The sequence below is a fragment of the Loxodonta africana genome, chromosome 3, assembly GCF_030014295.1.
Source record: "Loxodonta africana isolate mLoxAfr1 chromosome 3, mLoxAfr1.hap2, whole genome shotgun sequence".
Lineage (NCBI taxonomy): Eukaryota > Metazoa > Chordata > Mammalia > Proboscidea > Elephantidae > Loxodonta > Loxodonta africana.
Window position 1 is genome coordinate 115681274 of NC_087344.1, and position 24173 is coordinate 115705446.

General features: G+C 36.4%; 1 non-coding gene across 1 annotated transcript; it reads left to right on the forward strand.

Annotated features, from left to right (window-relative positions):
- The first annotated feature begins 7165 nt into the window (after positions 1-7165).
- LOC111751016 (U6 spliceosomal RNA) lies at positions 7166-7272 on the forward strand. The gene has a single exon (XR_002786085.2). It is a non-coding gene; the product is annotated as a U6 spliceosomal RNA (small nuclear RNA).
- The last annotated feature ends 16901 nt before the right edge of the window (positions 7273-24173 follow it).

Genomic DNA, 24173 nt, shown 5'->3' on the forward strand with positions numbered 1-24173 from the left:
TCTAAAAAATAAATAAATAAACAAAATAATACACACAACAGGAAAACATGGAAATCAATAGATAAACGATCAAAATAATCAAAAAGAGGGACTAAATATAGGAGGCATTGAACTGCCAGATGGAGAGTGATACAAGGCGAAATAGAAGGATACAAGTTAGGTTTTTACTTAGAAAAATACGGGTAAATAAAAAGGTAACCACAAAAAGGAATATCAATTCCATAACTCAAGAAAAAAGCCAAGAAAAATGTAACGACTCAATAAACACAAAGTTAAACATTATGAAAATGAGGATCTCACAAGGAACTAAGAAAAACGTCTCAGCACAAAAAAGCATGGGGAAAAATGAAATGGCCAACAACACACATGAAAAGGCATCAAAATGACAGCACTAAAAACTTACTTATCTATAATTACGCTGAATGTAAATGGACTAAATGCACCAATAAAGAGACAGAGAGTCACGGACTGGATAAAAAAACACGATCCATCTATATGCTGCCTACAAGAGACACACCTTAGACTTAGAGACACAAACAAACTAAAACTCAAAGGATGGAAAAATATATATCAAGCAAACAATAAGCAAAAAAGAAGAGGAGTAGCAATATTAATTTCTGACAAAATAGACTTTAGACTTAAATCCGCCACAAAGGATAAAGAAGGACACTATATAATGATAAAAGGGACAATTGATCAGGAAGACATAACCATATTAAATATTTACGCACCTAATGACAGGGCTGCAAGATACATAAATCAAATTTTAACAGAATTGAAAAGTGAGATAGACACCTCCACAATTATAGTAGGAGACTTCAACACACCACTTTCGGAGAAGGACAGGACATCCAGTAAGAAGCTCAATAGAGACACGGAAGACCTACTTACAACAATCAACCAACTTGACCTCATTGACTTATACAGAACTCTCCACCCAACTGCTGCAAAATATACTTTTTTTTCTAGCGCACATGGAACATTCTCTAGAATAGACCACATATTAGGGCATAAAACAAATCTTTCCAGAATCCAAAACATCGAAATATTACAAAGCATCTTCTCAGACCACAAGGCAATGAAGCTAGAAATCAATAACAGAAAAACTAGGGAAAAGAAATCAAATACTTGGAAAATGAACAATACCCTCCTGAAAAAAGACTGGGTTATAGAAGACATCAAGGAGGGAATAAGGAAATTCTTAGAAAGCAACGAGAATGAAAATACTTCCTATCAAAACCTCTGGGACACAGCAAAAGCAGTGCTCAGAGGCCAATTTATATCGATAAATGCACACATACAAAAAGAAGAAAGAGCCAAAATCAGAGAACTGTCCCGACAACTTGAGCAAATAGAAAGTGAGCAACAAAAGAATCCATCAGGCACCCGAAGAAAACAAATAATAAAAATTAGAGCTGAACTAAATGAATTAGAGAACAGAAAAACAATTGAAAGAATTAACAAAGCCAAAAGCTGGTTCTTTGAAAAAATTAACAAAATTGATAAACCATTGGCTAGACTGACTAAAGAAAAACAGGAAAGGAAACAAATAACCCGAATAAGAAACGAGAAGGACCACATCACAACAGAACCAAATGAAATCAAAAGAATCATATCAGATTACTACATAAAATTGTACTCTAACAAATTTGAAAACCTAGAAGAAATGGATAAATTCTTGGAACAACACTACTTACCTAAACTAACACATTCAGAAGTAGAACAACTAAATAGACCCATAACAAAAAAAGAGATTGAAACGGTAATCAAAAAACTTCCAACAAAAAAAAGTCCTGGCCCAGATGGCTTCACTGCAGAGTTCTACCAAACCTTCAGAGAAGACTTAACACCATTACTATTGAAGGTATTTCAAAGTATAGAAAAAGACGGAATACTACTCAACTCATTCTATGAAGCTACCATCTCCCTGATACCAAAACCAGGTAAAGACATTACAAAAAAAGAAAATTTTAGACCTATATCCCTCATGAACATAGATGCAAAAATCCTTAATAAAATTCTAGCCAATAGAATCCAACAACACATCAAAAAAATAATTCACCCTGATCAAGTGGGATTTATACCAGGTATGCAAGGCTGGTTTAATATCAGAAAAACCATTAATGTAATCCATCACATAAATAAAACAAAAGACAAAAACCACATGATCTTATCAATTGATGCAGAAAAGGCATTTGACAAAGTCCAACACCCATTTATGATAAAAACTCTCATCAAAATAGGAATTGAAGGAAAATTCCTCAACATAATAAAGGGCATATATGCAAAGCCAACGGCCAATATCACTCTAAATGGAGAGAACCTGAAAGCATTTCCCTTGAGAACGGGAACCAGACAAGGATGCCCTTTATCACCGCTCTTATTCAACATCGTACTTGAAGTCCTAGCCAGGGCAATTAGGCTAGACAAAGAAATAAAGGGTATCCAGATTGGTAAGGAGGAAGTAAAGCTATCACTATTTGCAGATGACATGATCGTATACATGGAAAACCCTAAGAAATCCTCCAGAAAACTACTGAAACTAATAGAAGAGTTTGGAAGAGTCTCAGGATATAAAATAAACATACAAAAATCACTTGGATTCCTCTACATCAACAAAAAGAACACCGAAGAGGAAATAACCAAATCAATACCATTCACAGTAGCCCCCAAGAAGATAAAATACTTAGGAATAAATCTTACCAAGGATGTAAAAGACCTATACAAAGAAAACTATAAAACTCTGCTACAAGAAATTCAAAAGGACATGCTTAAATGGAAAAACATACCCTGCTCATGGATAGGAAGACTCAACATAGTAAAAATGTCTATTCTACCAAAAGCCATTTATACATACAACGCACTTCCAATCCAAATACCAATGTCATACTTTAAGGGAATAGAGAAACAAATCACTAATTTCATATGGAAAGGAAAGAACCCCCGGATAAGCAAAACATTACTGAAAAAGAAGAAGAAAGTGGGAGGCCTCACCCTACCTGATTTCAGAACCTATTATATAGCTACAGTAGTCAAAACAGCCTGGTACTGGTACAACAACAGGCACATAGACCAATGGAACAGAATTGAGAATCCAGATATAAATCCATCCACGTATGAGCAGCTGATATTTGACAAAGGACCAGTGTCAGTCAATTGGGGAAATAATAGTCTTTTTAACAAATGGTGCTGGCATACCTGGATATCCATTTGCAAAAGAATGAAACAGGACCCATACCTCACACCATGCACAAAAACTAACTCCAAGTGGATCAAAGACCTAAACATAAAGACTAAAACGATAAAAATCTTGGAAGAAAAAATAGGATCTACCCTAGGAGCCCTAATACAGGGCATAAACAGAATACAAAACATTACCAAAAATGATGAAGAGAAACCCGATAACTGGGAGCTCCTAAAAATCAAACACCTATGCTCATCTAAAGACTTCACCAAAAGAGTAAAAAGACCACCTACAGACTGGGAAAGAATATTCAGCTATGACATCTCAGACCAGCGCCTGATCTCTAAAATCTACATGATTCTGTCAAAACTCAACCACAAAAAGACAAACAACCCAATCAAGAAGTGGGCAAAGGATATGAACACACATTTCACTAAGGAAGATATTCAGGCAGCCAACAGATACATGAGAAAATGCTCTCGATCATTAGTCATTAGAGAAATGCAAATTAAAACTACGATGAGATTCCATCTGACACCAGCTAGACTGGCATTAATTCAAAAATCACAAAATAATAAATGTTGGAGAGGCTGCGGAGAGACTGGAACTCTCATACACTGCTGGTGGGATTGTAAAATGGTACAACCACTTTGGAAATCCATCTGGCGTTATCTTAAACAGTTAGAAATAGAACTACCATACAACCCAGAAATCCCACTCCTCGGAATATACCCTAAAAATACAAGACCCTTCACACAAACAGATACATGCACACCCATGTTTATTGCAGCTCTGTTTACAATAGCAAAAAGCTGGAAGCAACCAAGATGTCCATCAACGGACGAATGGGTAAATAAATTGTGGTATATTCACACAATGGAATACTACGCATCGATAAAGAACAGTGACGAATCTCTGAAACATTTCATAACATGGAGGAATCTGGAAGGCATTATGCTGAGCGAAATGAGTCAGTTGCAAAAGGACAAATATTGTATAAGACCACTATTATAAGATCTTGAGAAATAGAAAAAACGGAAAAGAACACATACTTTTGTGGTTACAAAGGGGGGAGGGAGGGAGGGAGGGAGGGAGGGAGAGGGCTTTTTATTGATCAATCTGTAGATGGGAACTGCTTTGGGTGAAGGGAAAGACAACACTCAAAACAAGGAAGGTCAGCCTAATTGGACTGGATTAAAAGTAAAGAGGTTTCCGAGATAAAATGAAAGCTTCAAAGGATAGCGAAGCAGGGGCTGGGGTCTGGGGAACTTGGTTTGAGAGGACTTCTAAATCAATGGGCAAAACAATTCTATTATGAAAACACTCTGCATCCCACTTTGAATTGTGGCACCTGGGGTCCTAAATGCCAACAAGCAGCCATCTAAAATACATTAATTGGTCTCAACCCACCGGGAGCAAAGACAAAGGAAGAACACCAAGGTCACACGACAACTAAGAACCCAAGAGACAGAAAGGACCACTTGAACCAGAGACCTACAATATCCTGAGACCAGAAGAACAAGTTGGTGCCCGGCCACAATCGATGTCTGCCCTGTCAGGGAACACAACAGACAACTCCTGAGGGAGCGGGAGACCAATGGGATGCAGACCCCAAATTCTCATTAAAAGACCACACCTAATGGTATGATTGCGACTAGAGGAATCCCAGAGACAATGCTCCCCAGAACTTCTGATGGCACAGGACAGGAACCATCCCCGAAGACAAATCATCAGGCATGAAAAGGACTGGTCAGTGGGGGGGAGAGAGATACTGATGAAGAGTGAGCTAATGAAATCAGGTGGACACGGGAGAGTGTGTTGGCAACTCTTGACTGGAGGGGGGATGGGAAGATAGAGAGAGAGGGAAGAAGGTAAAATTGGCACGAAACGAGAGACTGTAAGGGCTGACTCAATAGGGGGAGAGCAAGTGGGAGAAGGGAGTAAGATGTATGTAAACCTACATGTGACAGACTGATTGGAATGGTAAATGTTCACTTGAAGCTTAATAAAAATTAAAAAAAAAAAAAAAAATATGTATAGAAGGGAAACTCCTCAATGTAATGAAGGGAGTCTATAAAAAACCAACAGCCAACATCATTCTTAATGGAGAGAGGCTGAAAACATTCTCCTTGAGAACAGGAACAAGACAAGGATACCCTTTATCACCACTTCTATTTATCATTTTGCTGAAAGTCCTAGCTAGAGCAATAAGGCAAAGAAAAGAAACAAGGAACATCCAAATTGGTAAGGAAGAAGTAAAACTGTCCCTATTTGTGGATGATACGGTACTGTATGTAGAAAACTCAAAAGACTCCATGAGAAAACTACTGGAACTAATAGAAAGATTCAGCAGAATGGCAAGATATAAAATAAATATACAAAAATCAGTTGGATTTCTATACACCAATAAGGAGAATGACAAAAAGGAAATCAGAAAAGCAATACCATTTATCATAAATAAAAAATAGGCCCTAGTAAAATAAAATACTTTGGAATAAATCTAACCTGGGATGTACAAGGCCTATACAAAGAAAACTACAAAACACTGCTGCAAGAACCCAAATGAGATCTACATAAATTGAAAAACATACCATGCTCATAGCTAGGTAAACTCAACATTATGAAAATGTCAATTCTACTGAAAGCAATCTACAAATACAATGCAATCCCTATCCAAATACCAACAGCATTCTTTAAAGAGATAGGAAAACTTGTCTAACTTTACTTGGAAAGGGAAGAGACCCCAGATAAGTAAAGCACTATTGAAGCAGATGAATAAAGTAGGACTCTCACTACCTAACCTCAGAACCTGCTATACATCTATGGTAGTCAAAACAGCCTGGTACTGGTACAATGGCAGGTACACTGACCAATGGAACAGAACTGAGCATCCAATGTAAATCCATTCACCTTCAGTCATCTGATCTTCAACAAGTGCCCAAAGTCCATCAAATGGGGAAAAGATGGTCTTTTTAACAAATGATGCTGGCAAAACTGGAAGTCCATCTACAAAAAAAAAAAAAAAAAGAAACAGAACCCATACCTCATACCATATACAAAAACAATTAAAAATGGATCAAAGACCTAAATATAAAACCAAAATCTATAAAGATAATAGAAGAAAAAATAGGATCAACTCTAGAGGCCCTAATACATGGCATTAACAGGATACAAACCATAACTAACAATACACAAACTCCAAAAGATAAGCTAGATAACTGGGATATTCTAAAAATTAAATATTTAAGCTGATCAAAAGACTTTGTCAAAAAATAAAAAGAGAACCTACAGACTGGGGAAAAAAATGGCTATGACAAATCCAGCACCTCTGTAACAAAAAGACAATTAATTCAATTAAAAAAAATGGGTAAAGGAAATGAACAGACACTTCACCAAAGAAGACATTGCTAGCCATTAAAGAAACGCAAATCAAAAGCACAATGAGACACCATCTCACTCCTGCATTACTGGCATTATTGGCATGAATAAAACAAACAGAAAATCACAAATGTTGGAGGGGCTGTGGGGAGATTGGAACTCTTATGCAGTGCTGGTGGGAATGCAAAATGGTACATCCATTTTAGAGACCTATCTGGCTATTCCTTAAAAAGCTAAAAATAGAAATACCATATGATCCAGCAATTCTACTCCTAGGAATATATCCTAGAAAAACAAGAGCCATCACATGAATAGACATATGCACACCCATGTGCACTGAAGCATTGTTCACAACAGCAAAAAGATGGAAATAACTTAGAAGTCCACTGATGGATGAATGGATAAACAAACTGGTACATACACACAATGGAGTGTTACACAACTATAAAGAACAATGATGAGTCTGCAAAGGATCTCACAACATGGATGAATCTGGAGAGCATTTTGCTAAGTGAAATGTTACTCACAAAAGGACAAATATTATATGAGACCACTACTATAAAAACTCATGAAAAAGTTTACACAGAAAAAGAAACAATCTTTGTGCTCGCTTCGGCAGCACATATACTAAAATTGGAACGATACAGAGAAGATTAGCATGGCCCCTGCGCAAGGATGACACGCAAATTCGTGAAGCGTTCCATATTTTTAGGGGAGAGCAAGCGAGAGTATGGAGTAAGGTGTATATAAACTTATATGTGACAGTTTGACTTGATTTGTAAACGTTCACTTGAAGCTCAATAAAAGTTAATAAAAAAAAAAAAAAAGAAACAGTCTTTGATGGTTACCAGGGAGAGGAGGGGTGAGGATGGAAAAACACTAAATAGACAATAGATAAGTAGTAACTTTGGTGAAGGGTAAGACAATACACAATACAGGGGAAGCCAGCACAACTTCAACTTGTCCAAGGCAAGGCCATGGAAGCTCCATGGACGCATCCACACTCCCTGAGGGATTGAATTACTGGACTGAGGGCAGTGGAGACTGTGGTCTGGGGGAACATCTAGCTCAAGTGGCAAAACACAATTTATAAAAACAATGTTCTACATTCTACTTTGGTGAGTAGTTTCTGGGGTCTTAAAAGCCTGTGAGCAACCATCTAAATACTCCACTGGTCTCACCCCTTCAGGGGCAAGAGAGACTGGTATTGGCTATTTTGAATCAGAGAATCACATGGTCTAGTATGCCAGGACTGATAAATTGAAAAGAAATAGCATTTCAGTTATTGTCAAAAAGAACATTTCAAAATCTATCCTGAAGTACAAAGCTGTCAGTGAAAGGATAATATTCACACGCTTCCAAGAAACACCAGATAATACAGCTACTATTCAAATTTATGCACAAACCACTAATGCCAAAGATGAGGAAACTGAAGTTTTTTTTTTTTTTTTTTAACAACTTCTGCAGTCTGAAATTGATCAAACATTCAATAGAGATGTATTGATAATTACTGGTGATTAGAATGCTAAAATTGGAGACAAAGAGGAAAGATCGGTCGTTGGAAAATAGGTCCTTCGTGATAGAAATGATGCTGGAGATTGCATGATAGAATTTTGAAAAACTAAAGAATTCTTCATTGCAAATACCTCTTTTCAACAACATAAATGGTGACTACATATGTGTACTTTGCCAGATGGAATACACAGGAATAAATCAACTACATTTGTGGAAAGAGGAAATGGAAAAGCTCAATATCATCTGTCAGAACAAGTCCAGGGGTTGACTGCAGAATAGACCATCAGTTTCTTATATGCAAGTTCAAGTTGAAGCTGAAGAAAATCAGAACAAGTACAGAACAGCCAAAATATTACCTGGAGCATATCCCACCTGAATTTGCAGACCGGCTCTGGACATGATGCACTGACACTAATGACTGAAGACCAGATGAGTTGTGGGACAGTTTCAAGGATTTCTTACATGAAGAAAGCAAGAGATCACTAAAAAGACAGAAAAGAAAGGCCAAAATGGAAGTCAGAAGAGACTCTTAAGCTTGCTCTTGAACGTCCAGTAGCTAAAGCAAAAAAAGAAATGATGGAGTCCATCAAAAGATGATGAAGTAAGAGAGTTGAACAGATTTCAAAGGATGTCTTAAGAAGACAAAGTAAAGTGTTATACTAAAATGTGTAAAGACTTGGAGTTGGAAAACCAAAAGGGAAGAACACACTCAGTATTTCTCAAGCTTAATGAACTGAAGAAAAAATTCAAGCTTCGGGTTGCAATATTGAAGGATTCTACAGGGAAAATTTTGAACGATGCACGAAATTTCAAAGGAAGATGGAAGGAATACACAGAATCACTGTACCAAAAAGAATTGGTCGATATCCTATCTTTTCAGGAGATAGCGTATGATCAAGAGCTGATGGTACTGAAGGAAGAAGTCCAAGCTGCACTGAAGACAATGGCAAAAAACAAGGCTCCAGGAATTGAGGGAATACCAGTTGAGGTGTTCCAACAATTGGATACAGCACTGGCGGTGCTCACTTGTCCTAGGCCAAGAAATTTGGGAGATAGCCACCTGGCCAACGGACTAGAAGAGATCCATTTTTTTGCCCATTCCAAAGAAAGGTGATTCAACAGATTATGGAAATTGTCAAACAATATCATTAATACCACATGCAAGTAAAATTTTGCTGAATGTCATTCAAAAGTAGTTGCAGCGGTACATCTACAGGGAACTGCCAGAAATTCAAGCCAGATTCATAATAGGCCATGGAGCCAGGGATATCATTGCTGATGTCAGATGGATCTTGGCTGAAAGAAGAGAGTACCAGAAAGATATCGACCTGCGTTTTATTGACTATGCAAGGTATTCGACTGTGTCGATCATAACAAATTATGGATAACATTATGAAGAACGGGAATTCCAGAAGCACTTAACCTTGCTCATGAGGAAGAGGCAGTCATTCAAACAGAACGAGGGGATTTTTTGTGATTTAAAATCAGGAAAGGTGTGTGTCAGGGTTATATCTTTTCACCATATTTATTCAATCTGTGGGCTGAGCAAATAATCTGGGAAGCTGGGCAACATAAAGAAGAACTTGGCTTCAGGATAGATGGAAGACTCATTAACAACCTGAATTATGCAGATAACACAACTTTGCTTGCTAAAAAAGGAAAAGGACTTGAAACATTTACTGATGAAGATCAAAGACTATAACCTTCAGTATGAATTACTCCTTAACATAAAGAAAACCAAAATCCTTACAATTGGGCCAATAAGCAACATCACGGTAAATAGAGAAAAGATTGACTTTGTCAAGGATTTCATATTACTTGAATCCACAATCCATGCCCATGGAAACAGCAGTCAGGAGATCAGTCATATTGCATTGAGCAAATCGACTGCAAAATGCCTAGGACTAAGGTGCACCTAGATCCTAGGCATGATATTTTCAATCATCTCATACGCACTCAAAAGCTAGACAATGAATGAGGAAGACCTAAGAAGAATTGATACCTTGGAATTATGATGTTGGCATAGAATATTGACTATACCATGGACTGCCAGAATAAAGAACAAGTGTGTCTTGGAAGAAATACAGCAAGAGTACTCCTTGGAAGTGAGGATGGTGAGACATCATCTCACATACTTTGGACGTGTTATTAGGAGGGACCAGTCCCTGGAGAAGGACATCATGCTTGGTAAAGTAGAAAGTCAGCAAAAAAGAGGTAGATCTTCTACAAGATGGGTTGGCACAGTGGCTGAAACAATGGGCTCAAGCATAACAAGTATTGTGAGGATGGTGCAGTACCAGGCTGTGTTTTACTCTTTTGTACATAAGGTCGCTATAAGTTGGAACCAACTTGATGGTGCCTAACAACATTCTAAATTTTGCTTTGTATGGCTGTTTCCAAATTTAAAAAGAAATAGTAAAAAGCTATAGAATCTTCAAGGTAAAAAATGCTTTCAATTTATGGGCTGAAAACATTAATAGTTATGTTTAACGTCTTTTTTGTCTATAAAATCATTGTTTCAAAATGTAGACCTATTTCAGTTGTTCTTTTTTATTAGCATCTTATATATTAATTATACCTAAAAACCTTGACTAGTATCTGTTCTATGAAGTTTTGAACTATAAAAACATTCCACAATTTTTACTCTGTCAAAATAGTTTTATACACACCTAATGAAGTCAAAGTTAAAATTATATCATCTGAATTATTATTAAGATCATAGCTAATAAGTAATAATATCTCATATTTTTATCAACAGTTATAGTTTAAAAATATGTCATCATACAGTGTTTCTCAAACTTTCCCGTAAGTACCACTGATTTTATTAAAGTGAATGAATATATATATGCTTTTGATGGCTTGGTTACATAGGCTAAGCAACTCCAGAAAGTGTAAGTTTTCCTCAAATTTCATATTTTATTTTAAAAAGTTTATGTAACATTTATACTCTACTATCAATTTTATTCATCTCTATTTTAATATACATTTTGCATATTCCTCAATTATAATCACTACTTTTGCATACACCTTCAACTTCATTGCCTTCATTTCAATTTTTTTTTCCCCTGGAAAATCTTAACCCTCATTAAATATAACTCTATTCTCCCACCTGGTCTGCTCCTGTGCAGCTTATTTCGTTCATGGAAAAAAAAAAAAAAACTAAAACAAACATATGCTGACTGAGACAGTAGTACTATAAATTCATAAAAAAAGCCCCCTTTCTCAAGACACTTTATTAATATCTACCAGAAAATTGTTGAAAGAAGTATACAAATTTAGGCTGAAGTAAGGTAAATGCATCTCCTGGAGTTGTGTAATACACAATTTGCAAAATCTCAAGCAGTAGTTTAAAACATGCCAATCTGAAATGATCATTAAAAAATACGTGAGACAAAATGTGAAAAGTGGAATCTCTGCTATAAGAAAAATTCTAACAAATTCTAAGCCATGGAAGAAGGGGAAAAAATCGAAAGGTCTCAGTGGAAAGAAGGAAGAGAATGAAGAGCAGAAGTACAATAATTCTAAATATTAAAAAAAAAAAAAAATTTTTTTTTTTTTTTTAATATCTTCTCTTAAATGGAGGGCAAAACCCAAACCAAATCCACTGCTCTTGACTCAATTCTGACTCATAGTGACTGTGATGGTTAAGACTGTGTGTCAACTTGGCTGGGCTATGATTATCAGTGTTCTTGGCAGTTGTATAATGTTGTAATCTGTTTTCTGTTGAAATTTGATATGTGATGACTCTCACAATGGAATTTACTGAGTGGTATCCATGGAGGCAGAGCTTGTCACAGCTCGCTGCCCCCTCAGCCTTCAACTCTCTACACTCTGCTGCCTACTTCCTTCTGTTCACCTTGCCAAGGATTTGGGCTTGTTCTAAATCCTGCAGCTGCCTGTTGTTATATGACATATGACCTCTGGTTCTTGGGACTTGAGCTAGCAGCTTACCTGCCAGTCTTGGAATTTGTCAGTCTTCACAGCCTGTGAGCTAGAGTCTTGCTTTCCGACCTGCTGATCTTGAGTTTGCCAGCCCCTGCAGCTATGTGAATCAGGAGAAGCTTTGAAGTCTTGCCTGCTGGTCTTGGGATTTGTGGACCTTCACAGCCTGTGAGTGGGAGCCCAGCTCTCCAACCTGCCGATCTTGGGTTCGCCAGCTTCTGCAGCTGTGTGAATCGAGAGAGGCCTCTATCCTGATCTACGGATTTGTGTTCCAGACTCTACAATTGCATAAGCTGTTTCCTTGATATAATCTCTCTCTATATGTATTTACATGCTTTACTGGTTCTACTTCTCTAGGGAACCCAGCCTAAGACATCGACCCTATAGCAGAGGAAACAATTACAACATTGTAGTGGGAAAAACAATGAATTTTAGAAAGGAAAACAATTTATACCATGTTTACAACAAGTATAATATATGTTCAATCAAAAGAGTAAGTAAACCGAAATGAAAGCAAAATTTTTTTCTTGAATAAAAGAAAAATTATAGTAGAATTAAATAAACAAGGAAGAAAATGAAATTTAGAAACAATTTGATTAAACAACCAAAAATAGAGAATCGGCAATGAAAGTTAGTTTAAAAACACAGAGGATGTTAAAATTGAATTAAAAACCAACACCAAAATAAATGCTGTTCATAGTAAAAAGACACTAAAAAACAAAGCAATAAAGTAAGATTTTATGACATGCTACTGCAACAATGGCTACAATTCTAAGCATGTTATATCCTTACGTTTTGCCATGCAACTTTGCAATTCCTTTCAACAAAAGTGATGTCTGTTCTTTCACCCCTTGCATCTGACCCATTCTTGGAATTTGCTTTGGCCAACTGAATTTGATAGAAACAACAGTATGCCAGCCTTGCGTATTTCTGATCTATCTCTTACAACACTGCCACTGTCATGAAAACTAGCCCAGTTGAGCCTGATAGAGGATGAGAGACCACTGAGGCCATCCTAGACGACTGTATAACCAACTACCTTCCAAACATGTGAGAGAATCCATCATAAATCAGTAGATCCACCTACCAGATTAAAGTAGACACATGAATAAGTAGCTCAGGCAATATAGGAGAACCATCAACTGATTTATGAGCAAGAATATATTATTACGTAAACCACTAAGTTTTGGGGTGGTTTGTTATTCAGAGGTGACCTGGTGATGCAATGGTTCAGAGCTATGGCTGCTAACCAAAAGGTCAGTAGTTCAAATCCACCAGCCACTCATTGGAAACCATATGGGGCAGTTCTACACTATGAGTTGAAATTTACTCGATGACAATGGGTTTTGGTTTTGTTATTCAGCAATAGCTAATGTATACATATTGCAAATAAAGGAAAGATAAGGAGATAGTAAACAAATGCCATCTAAAAGAAGCAGGACTGGCAATATTAATATCAGATAAGGTGAGATTTAAATTTGAAAATGGCAAATAGGATAAAGAGCATAAAGAGTGATGTGATGATAAAAGGCACAATTTAATAAGATCTAAAGTTAATAAGGGGCTCTGGCAGTACAATGGTTAAGGAGCTAGTCTGCTAATCAAAAGATCAGCAGCTGAATCCATGAGTTGCTCCTTGGAAACCCTGTAGGGTATTTCTACTCTGTCCTACAGTGTCACTTTGAGTCGGAATCGACTAGATGACAATGGGTTTGGGTTTTCAGTGTTAAGAAAAATGTAGAGATTTCAAATGTCACATTTTCTAATGTTAAGCCAATGTAAGTAGAACTATTTTTAGCAACCAGAAAAAAAATCAGCTAATCGAAAATTAATAAATAACTCTTAGGTAGAGGTTGGGGCAATGGGAAAATTAAAATGAAAGTTCTAAACCATCTAGCAAGAAATGAAAACACTTTGCAATATACATAAAAGACTAAACAAGAGCAGTATTAAGAGTATACAAGTATATAATCTTAATGCTTTGATAATTAAAGAAGAACAAACATTAATGAATTCAGTATACTTTTTTTAGGAAATAGAAAAACAAAAACTAAATAGAGCAAAGAAATCAAAAAGAAAGAATTAATAAAATACTAAAATTAGCCAGATAGAAAAAAAAAGATAGATTTAAGGCTCTTGTGTATGAGAATTTAATATTGACAAAGCTAACTTAATGTATTGGGGAAAGTGTGAAATAGTACTATCACAATAGACTTTACATCTGGAAAGAAGATAAATGAATTCTTTCCTATTCAATATAGAAACAATTCAAATTAAATGAAATTCAAATGGAAAAAAGTGAAAATATTAAAAAAAGACTTTGGAAAAATGCTTATATAATCTAAAAATATACATGTTTAATCAATAAACGAAGAAGCTATAAAATACAGACAAAATATATAAAGACTTAAAATTTTTATATGATGAAAGGTACCTAAAGCTTCAATAGAAATAAAATGAATTTAGCAAACATATTTGTAGTGCAGATGATAGACAAAAGGGATTAATATCTATATGAGGCTAAATTACCAGAAAAAAAGGAAAAACAATCCAGGGGCAAACAATAGGCAAAGGATATGAATAGATATTTTACAGCAGAGTAAATTTAAATGGCCAACAGAAATATGAAGAGATGCTCCAATTCACTTGTAGTCATGGAAATGAAAACTAAATTAACAGTGAGAAATGATTTTACTCCCATTAGAATGCCAAAAATTAAAAACAGCTTTAAGACTTTTTGCTAGCAGGGATGTGGGAAAAAGGATCCTGTAATACATTGAACGCAGAAAAATCAGTTGTTTAACCTTTTGGGGTAGCAGTCTTTCAACATCTATAAAGTTAAAACTAGACATATCATTTAGTCCAGCAATTCCATTTCTGGGAATTTATTCCATAGAAAGAAAAACCTATGTATGAATATAGATAGAAAGATATGTCTTGAACATTGCTTAAGGGCAAAAAAGCTGGAAACCAAATAAATGATCATTAATTGCTAAATAAAATATGGCAAAATCACATCGTACACTATTATGGGGCTATTAAAAAAAGTATGGACTAGAGTTATACAAGTTGACTAAGAAAGATTTGCATCAGATAGTTTTGAGTGGGGAAAAAATAAAGTGTAAAGAATAAATAATATGTTCTAACTTGGTAAATAAAGTCTTCGATCTTCATCAATAAAGTCCTTCAAGTCCTCTTCACTTTCAGCAGGGAAGGTATGTAACCTGCCTATTGGAAGCTGTTAATGAGTCTTCCTCCAATCCTGATGCCCTGTTCTTCATATAGTCCAGCTTCTCAGATTATTTGCTCAGAATACAGATTGAATATGTATGGTGAAATGATACAACTCTGACACACACCTATCCTGACTTTAAACCACATAGTATCCCCTTGTTCTGTTGGAAAGACTATCTCTTTGTCTATGTGCAGTTTCCGCATGAGCACAATTAACTGTTCTGGGATTCCCATTCATTGCAATGTTATCCATAATTTATTATGATCCACACTCTCGAAAGCCTTTGCATAGTCAATAAAACACAGGTAAACCTCTTTCTGGTATTCTTTGCTTTTGGCCATGATCCGTCTGACCTCCTTCCACCTCCTCTTCTGAATCTGACTAGACTTTTGGGCATTTCTCTGTTGATGTACCACTATAACAGCTTTTGAATGATCTTCAGCAAAATTTTATTTGTGTGTGATATCAATGATTCTGTTCAATAATTTCCGCATTCTGTTGTATCTCCTTTCTTCGGAAAGGGCACAAATACGGATCTCTTCCAGTCCGTTGGCCAGGTAACTGTTTTCTAAATTTCCTGACATAGACTAGTGAGTGCTTCCATTGCTGCTTCCATTTGTTGAAACATCTCAATTGGTATTCTTTCAGCTCCTGAAGCCTTATTTTTTGCCAAGGCCTTCAGTGTAGCTTGGACCTCTTCTTCAGTACCATCAGTTCTTAATCATATACTACCTCCTGAAATGGTTGAACTTTGATCAATTCTTTCAGGTACAGTGATTCTGTGTATTCCTTCCATCTCACTTTGATGCTTCCTACGTCATTTAATATTTTCCCCATAGAATCCTTCAATATTGCAACTTGAGGCTTGACTTTTTTCTTCAGTTCTTTCTGCTTGAGAAATGCCAAGCATGTTCTTCCCTTTTGGTTTTCTATCTCCAGGTCTTTGCACATTTCATTGTAATACTTTGCCTTGCCTTCTTGAGCCACCCTTTGAAATCTTCTCTTCAGTTCTTTTGCTTCATCATTTCTTCCTTTCTATTTAGCTATCCTGCATTCAAGAACAAGTTTCAGAGTCCCTTCTGACATCCTTTTGGTCTTTTCTTTCTTTCCTGTTTTTTTAATGACCTTTTGCTTTTTTCATGTGTGATGTCCTTGATGTCATTCCACAACTCATCTGGCCTGCAGTCATTAGTGTTCAATGTGTCAAATCTATTCTTGAGATGGTCTCTAAATTCAGGTGGATATATACTAAAGGCTGAACTTTGGCTCCATGGACTTGTTCCAATTTTCTTCAACTTCAACTTGAATTTGCATATGAGCAACTGATGCTCTGTTCCACACTTAGCCCCTTACCTTGTTCTGACTGAAGATATTGAAAAAACAAAAATCCTCATAACTGGACTAATAAGAAACATCATGACAAATAGAGAAGAGACTGAAATTATTAAGGATTTCATTTTACTTGGATCCACAACCAATGCCCATAGAAGCAGCAGTTTCCATTTCAAGAAATCAAATGACTCATCTCATTGGGCGAATCTGCTGCAAAGGAACTCTTTAAAGTGTTAAAAAGCAAAGATGTCACTTTAAGGACTAAGGTGTGACTGACTGAAGCCATGGTGTTTGCAACCACCTCATTATACATGTGAAAGCTGGACAGTGAAGAAGAAATGATGCCTTTGAATGATGGTGTTGGCAAAGAACATTGAATATACCATGAACTGCCAGAAGAATGTACAATCTGTCTTAGAAGAAGTATGGCCAGAATACTCCTTAGAAGCAAGGATGACAAGACTTCATTTCCCATATTTTGGACATGTTATCAGGAGGGATTAGTCCCTGGAGAAGGATATCATGCTTAGCAAAGTAGAAGGTCAGTGACAAAGAGAAAGTCCCTCAATGAGACGGATTGACACAGCAGCTGCAACAATGGGCTCAAACATGGCAACAATTGTGAGGATGGCACAGGACTAGGCAGTGTTTCCTTTTGTTGCACATGGAGTCACTATGAGTTGGTATGACACTATGGCACCTAACAACAACAACAGCTTGGTTAGCGTCTTAGTTATTGTCTTAGTTATCTAATGCTGCTATAACAGAAATACCACAAGTGGATGGCTTTAACAAACAGAAATTTATTCTCTCACACTCTAGGAGGCTAGAAGTCTGAATTCAGTGTACCAGCTCCAGGGCTTTCTCTGTCAGCTTTGCAGGAAGGTCTTTGTCATCAATCTCCTCCTGGTCTAGGAGCTTCTCAATACAGGAACCCGTGGTCCAAAGGATGACCTCTGTTTCTGGCACTACTTTTTTGGTTATATGAGGTTCCTATGTCTCTCTGCTCTTTTTTCTCTTTTATATCTCAAAAGAGAGTCATTTGAAACACAACCTAATCTTGTAGATTGAGTTCTGTTTCATTAACAAAACTGCCTCCAATCCTGCCTCATTAACATCAGAGAAGTAAAATTTATAACAAATAGGGAAATCACATCAGATGACAAAATGGTAAACATTCACACAATACTGGGAATCATGGTCTAGCCAGCTTGACAGCTTTTTTAGAGGGGACACAATTCAATGCATGACAGTAATCTAGTGCTGCTGTAACAGAAAGACCACAAGTGGATGGGTTAACAAAGAGAAACTTATTCTCTCACAGTCTAGGAAGCTAGAAGTCTGAATTCAGGGCACCAGCTCAGGGGGGAAGGCTTTCTCTCTTTATGGGCCCTGGGGGAAGGTCCTTGTCATCAATCTTCTCCTGGTCAAAGAGCCTCTCAGCTCAAGGGACCGTGGTTCCAAAGGATGAGCTTGTTTCCTGTGTTTCTTTCTTTGTGGTATGACGTCCCCATATCTCTCTGCTTGCTTCTCTTTTTTAGATCTCAAAAGATATTGACTTAAGACACAACCTAATCTTGTAGATTGATTCCTGCCTCATTAACATTAACAGAGGTAAGATTTATAACGCATAGGAAAATCACATTAGATTACAAAATCATGGACAATCACACAATACTGGGAATCTTGGCTTAGGCAAGTTGACAGATAATTTTGGCAGGGACACAATTCAATCCATGACAGCTAGTGACGGTGAGCATCTTTTCACGTGTTTATTGGGTGTTTGTGTACCCTCTTTGGTGAAATGTCTCTTAAGGTTCTTTGCCTATTTTTCGATTGGGTTTTTATCTTTTTCTCCTTAAGTTGTAGGAGTTCTTCATATATTCTAGATATTAGGGCATATCATCTTTTGCATCCTTGTTTTAGACTATAATCATCAGTTGTCGTAATACTTTGTGGCAAAATAAGTTTAAAGTTTCAATTTAACATCTCTCTCAAAGAGCTCATAGAGAATCTAAGAGTATTGACATGCAGACACAAATTAACTATGATACATAATGAAGTTTAAAAAAATCTACTATGGGAGCTCAGAAGAAACAATAGTTTTCAGTGAGGATTTAGCAAATATTTCAAAGAAGGAAAACTTTATTAAATAGTCTTGAAAGATCATTTTCTAAAAATAGAGAGAAAGGAAGGAATGTATAAATAATGTTCTTAGGTTGGCAGTTTAAGGTTTACTTTGGGAAACATGGGTAGTTCCTTATGAAGCAGAGTGTGAGTATAGCGATGAAAGTGGTTATAAATGAAGTTTGAACACACACTGTGAGAGATCTTATTTTGTGTGAGTGCGTGTGTTTCCTTTAAGCAGATTCTTAGGCAAAAATTTGAATGCAAATACTCAATGACATACAAAAACAACAAGTTTAGTTGGGAGGTACATCAGTAGAGGAGTGGAGGAGTGATTCTGGGAAGGGAAAGTAGTCACTGAGATTGTATTATTAAGTCAGCTACCTGTGTGGGAAGCTGGGGAGCTGGGGAGCTGAAGCCTAATTTCACACAGAAACTGGGAAATGGTATAAAATACTTTCCTCAGAATTATCTCACCCAAAGGGGGAGATTTACAGTATTAATTGTAGCTACCAAGTGGCATTATTTGATGTCTGTTCCTGGGGAATATTAAGTCTCTGGCTCTACTAACTTTCTGTAATACACAAGCAAAACTGGCTTCCATTATATCAGAAGAAAATGTTTTCTCATTCACTAAGAAACCAATATTAACAGGAAGAGCACACTAAAATGATTAAGTTCTGATGGGTATGACAGAGCACTTACAGAACCTGCTGCAATCTTCAATACTATGCCACAGGGATCAAACTTTATCCTGTAGGTTATAGGGAATGAGTAAGGGTTCTTAAGGAAATTGTGTAATCACAGGTGTCTTTTATAAAGACAACTCTGACAGCATAATGGAGGCTAAACTACATTACATGGAGAGTGGAGTGTGGTGGTGGAAATTTAGATGAAAGGTAATGAAGGCTCGAAATACGGGAATAGGAAGTGGTAGAGGAATGCACAGATATTAGAAGGATCGCTTTAAACCTACAGACTTGTGAAGTCATCAGATGTATGGAGACAAGAGACAAGAAATACTGAAAAATATAAATATGATGTATGAATGGTAATAGTATTTAACCAGCTACAGAATTTAGGTGAAAAGTCTGGTTAGGGAGGAAGATTTCAAAAAGTGGCTTGGAATGGATTTCCTTACTTGGAAGTTCTTGTAGAATATTCTGGTACAGATGTCCTGTAAACAATTAAGAAGTTGTACCTGGAGCTCATAAAATAAGGTGGAGCTCCAGAAAGAGGTGATATTTAAAGTCCCACGGTTGTATGAGCAAGCATATGCTTGCCTCTCCATCTTGATGTGCTTTGATTCAAACATATTGATAACGTTATCCAACAAATTAAAATGGATGTAATAGAGAGAATAAAAGACCTGGTGCAATAAGCCCAGGAAATGAATCTAGACTTCAATATCAATTAACTTGGACATTGGGCTTGAGGGAATCTCCAAATGAAGACACTAGACTTTTTGATAATAAGGGACTGGCCTAGGAAGTTTCCTAGGGAAGTAAATACAAATGACTGTGTTTGTGTCACATTTTGGTAAAACAGGTCACACTTTTAAATAAACAAATGCATGAAGTGTGGCAAATTCACATAAGCCAGGAAAACAGGTACTTAGTTTCAGGTTTGATGGCATGATTTTTCCTAAACTGTTTAAATCTCCAAATGTTAATTGCAATGACAATTAAAGTGCCAAAAAAATTAAATTACAGTTCCAAAATTTAGCAAATTCAAGTGATATAAAGCTTTCTATTCTGTACCTTATAGTGTAGTGTACATGTGTTTTTTTTTAGCAATATGGTTTAGATTTGTGTGTTTTACTTCTCAAACGGAAATTATCCCTAAGAAATTTAGAGACAATTTGCACAGATTTGACATAGAAGGAGCGCCCCGTACACTACAAATGAAAGAGTTCAGAGCTTTTAAATTGCACTATGTAAACTGAAGAGCCTAGTTAAATAACACATCCATCCTTCTTCCTCTTTTCAAATAAATTTAAAAATACAAACAGAATGCTGACTTGGTAAAGATGTTGAAGACACATATTTCCTAAAGAAACATGAAATTTAATTCTTATTATATGAAACTTAGAAAACGTGACTAGTAATGTTTTACACGAGTGAACAGGATGGTCATTTTGAGAGATAGTAATACCTATTCAGTAATTTTTTTTTAAAAAGTAGCAACGCTATGATAGGTGACTTTCCATTGTGACTATTTGACTACGTCCATTTGTTATATGGAAACCCCGGTGGTGTAGTGGTTAAGAGCTATGGCTGCTAACCAGAAGGTTGGCAGTTCGAATCCACGAGGCACTCCTGGGAAACCCTGTGGGGCAGTTCTACTCCGTCCTGTAGGGTGGCTATGAGTTGGAATCAACTTGACGTCAACGGTTTGGGTTTTATCTGTTATATAATAAGATAGGCACAGAAAAAGGACAAACTTATTTACAAAAAGTTGTCTGACAATCGCAAAGATTTACTGAGGAAGTGTATGCATTAAAAATGTAAGTTCAAAGAGCCCTTTTTATATTAACTGGCATTCATATTCTCTAAGATCCAATCTGCTCAACAAACTTCAACCACGTTCTTACATGGCCACAATAAAGAACTGAAATTAAAAACATTTTAAATTTGACTTTGCAAAATGTTTAAAGCTTTTCCAGAGGAAATAATGTGTGGCTTTTACAAGAGTTCATTCTTCATTCTCTCCCAAATTAGCTGCATAATATGTGAGCAAATTTCCATGCCTAGTTAGAGCTCATTATTCAGAGAAATCTCTGGAAATTAGGGTTTTTTTTTTTTTAATCAATTATTTTCCTTTGCCCTTTAAACAGCTTTCTAATTTAAACAGTCCCAAGGAACACTGATATCATTGTACCCATTAATTCCTACTTGTTTTTTGATGAAATGGCAAGGAAGCATGCATTTTTCACATTGACCATTTGTGAGCGCATACATTTTAAAATATATTTATTACTGTAAAAAAGATGCATAGATCTGCAACTGCAAACTTTCAAATACAGTATGTGAAGATTATGAGTCAGAGGCCATTAAATGCAGAATAAATAGCCAACAAAAAAGGCTGAATAAAATGAAGTCTTCAATTGCCAATCTGTTACTTAAATATTTTAAGTTTCTTTCCCTGAGATGATCATTTTTGAGGTCTGATTTAAAGATGTTTTAAGCATTTTTTGCTGCCCCTGCTTCAGTGCTGTTTGCCTCCTCAATCTGTGTCCATGTCAAATCATAATGTAACACCAGCGAATTCATAAATAGAAGTCTTTTCTCTGCATTTTTCTGTCCAGGATTTCCAGATGCAGCCCTGACAATTAAGGAATTTATGTGGATATATGTGTTTAATCAAAATCTTAGCATCTGCATATTATTTGATATGTACTACTTTTCTGCAAGATGATTCACGGCAGGTCAACAGGCCAAATTAAAATCATTGTGTTTAAGGAAAAGCAGTGGCTAATTTAACCAGACCCAACCTGGGTAATGAAAGCTTCTCTACCAGAAAAGCAATACATAGAGAAATATAAAGAGATGAGAAATCTTAAGGCTGTGAATAGGTGAGCATAGAAAAATCATGTGAAACTGTGCTTAACAGAGTAAGATCAAAAAGAATAATAAGCATTGTTCTAAATATATGTGTATGAATGGCCATTAGAATTAAGCACAATGAGAAAAAAAAACCTGAGTTTAAGATGATGATTGATTTATAATAAAATTTGGCATTTGGAATTTACTATTTTGTAGGATTTAATCTCTAAAAACTTTACGCTCCTTATTAGAAAAGTGGAGTAGCACCTACCACACAAGAGTAATTAAAGGATTTAGAATAATTACATATGAAAAGTATTAGTGTATTTAATGCGTGCCTTGTACAAAAGGCTGCAATTGAGCATACTAATTAATTCATCAGCCTTTGCTATATTGATGAAGTGCAAGATATATTAATCTGAACAAATCTGAACAAACTTCTATCCCTCTGAGAGTGCCATATCGTGTGAACAGGTGACATTTGCTATGATCAGACCAGTTTAGGTTTTCTAAGATATTTACTGACTTCTTAAAATAAATAAACTGATCATTGAGTGAGATAATTTAGGCAACTATACAGTAGACGGAGCCCTGGTGGCCCAGTGGTTAAGACCTACAACTGCTAACCAGAAGTTTATCACTTAAAAAAAAAAAAAAAACAGAAGTTTATCACTTAGAATCCATCAATTGCTCCTTGGAAACCCTATGGGGCAGTTCTACTCTGTCCTATAGGGTTGTTATGAGTTGGAATAGACTCAATGGCAATGCGTTTGGCTTGTTTTATTTACATATACAGTAGAAGGAACAGAGTCCATGTACAAAACTGTCTTCTAGCACCAATTACAAGTCCAAGGGGGTTCCCAAGGCCAACCTCAGGTTCAATAAATTTGCTAGAACTCAAAGGGCTCACCGAAAGCTCTCATACCATTTATTTCAGGGAAAGGATACTGATTAAAATCAGTCAAAGGAAGAAGGAAAAAGAAAGAACCAAAAGGAGAACTTCAGCAGTTCTCTCCCCATGAAGTCAGGGATGCATTCCTTTCCTGGTACTGATCCATGACAGTAGGCGTGAAGTAATACCAACCAGGGAAGCTCTCCCAAGGCTTTGGTCCCAGATATTTTACTGAAGATTGATCACACACTGTCCACACCGCTAAACTTCAGTTTCCAGCCCTTCTGAAAGGAAAACTGATACCTGTAGTCTCCTGTCCCTCCAGAGACAAGAAGTGATACTGTGAGCCCATAACCCCGATCAAAAATCACACTGTTAGACTGCCCAGTAGCCAAAGTCCCCAGGCAAACAAAGATAATTCTATCAGGCATTAGATTTCAAAAGCCTGGAGATGACCTCCCAGAGGCTGAGAGCAAAGACCAAACTTGTCTTTGGGCAGGTTTAATTCTTCTGTATGCATTGTGGTACACTGCAACATGTAACAATTTGTGATTTAATATCACTACCAAGACGCCAGACTTGATTTTAAGGATTATTGTGATGATGCTCCAATTCTATCACTTTAAAATCATGAGAAACTAATGATGAGAAATCAAGGCAATGGGGTTGAAAGGAGGGTGAAAATGCATGCTTGCTTCCATGGCTCTCCATCTTGGTGAATATCACTGAAACTCTCCCTCTGTTAACTAATTCAAGAAACAAACTGCCTATGGCCAGTCTTATTTTTCATCTTGGAATTTGTTCTGCTGTATTTATTCTTTAAATTTTGAGAAATATTGTTACTTAAATTACCTTTTTTTAATATCACTACATCATTAGCAAGCAATGGTTACCCTAGCAACTTAATAGGCTGCAACTTTGAAAACTTGAAATCTTGCCTTTTCTGGAAAGAACTTTCAAACAGGCTTTCTAATGGAGCCAATAGCTCTTCCTAAAAAATATATGAGAACATCATTTCCGACT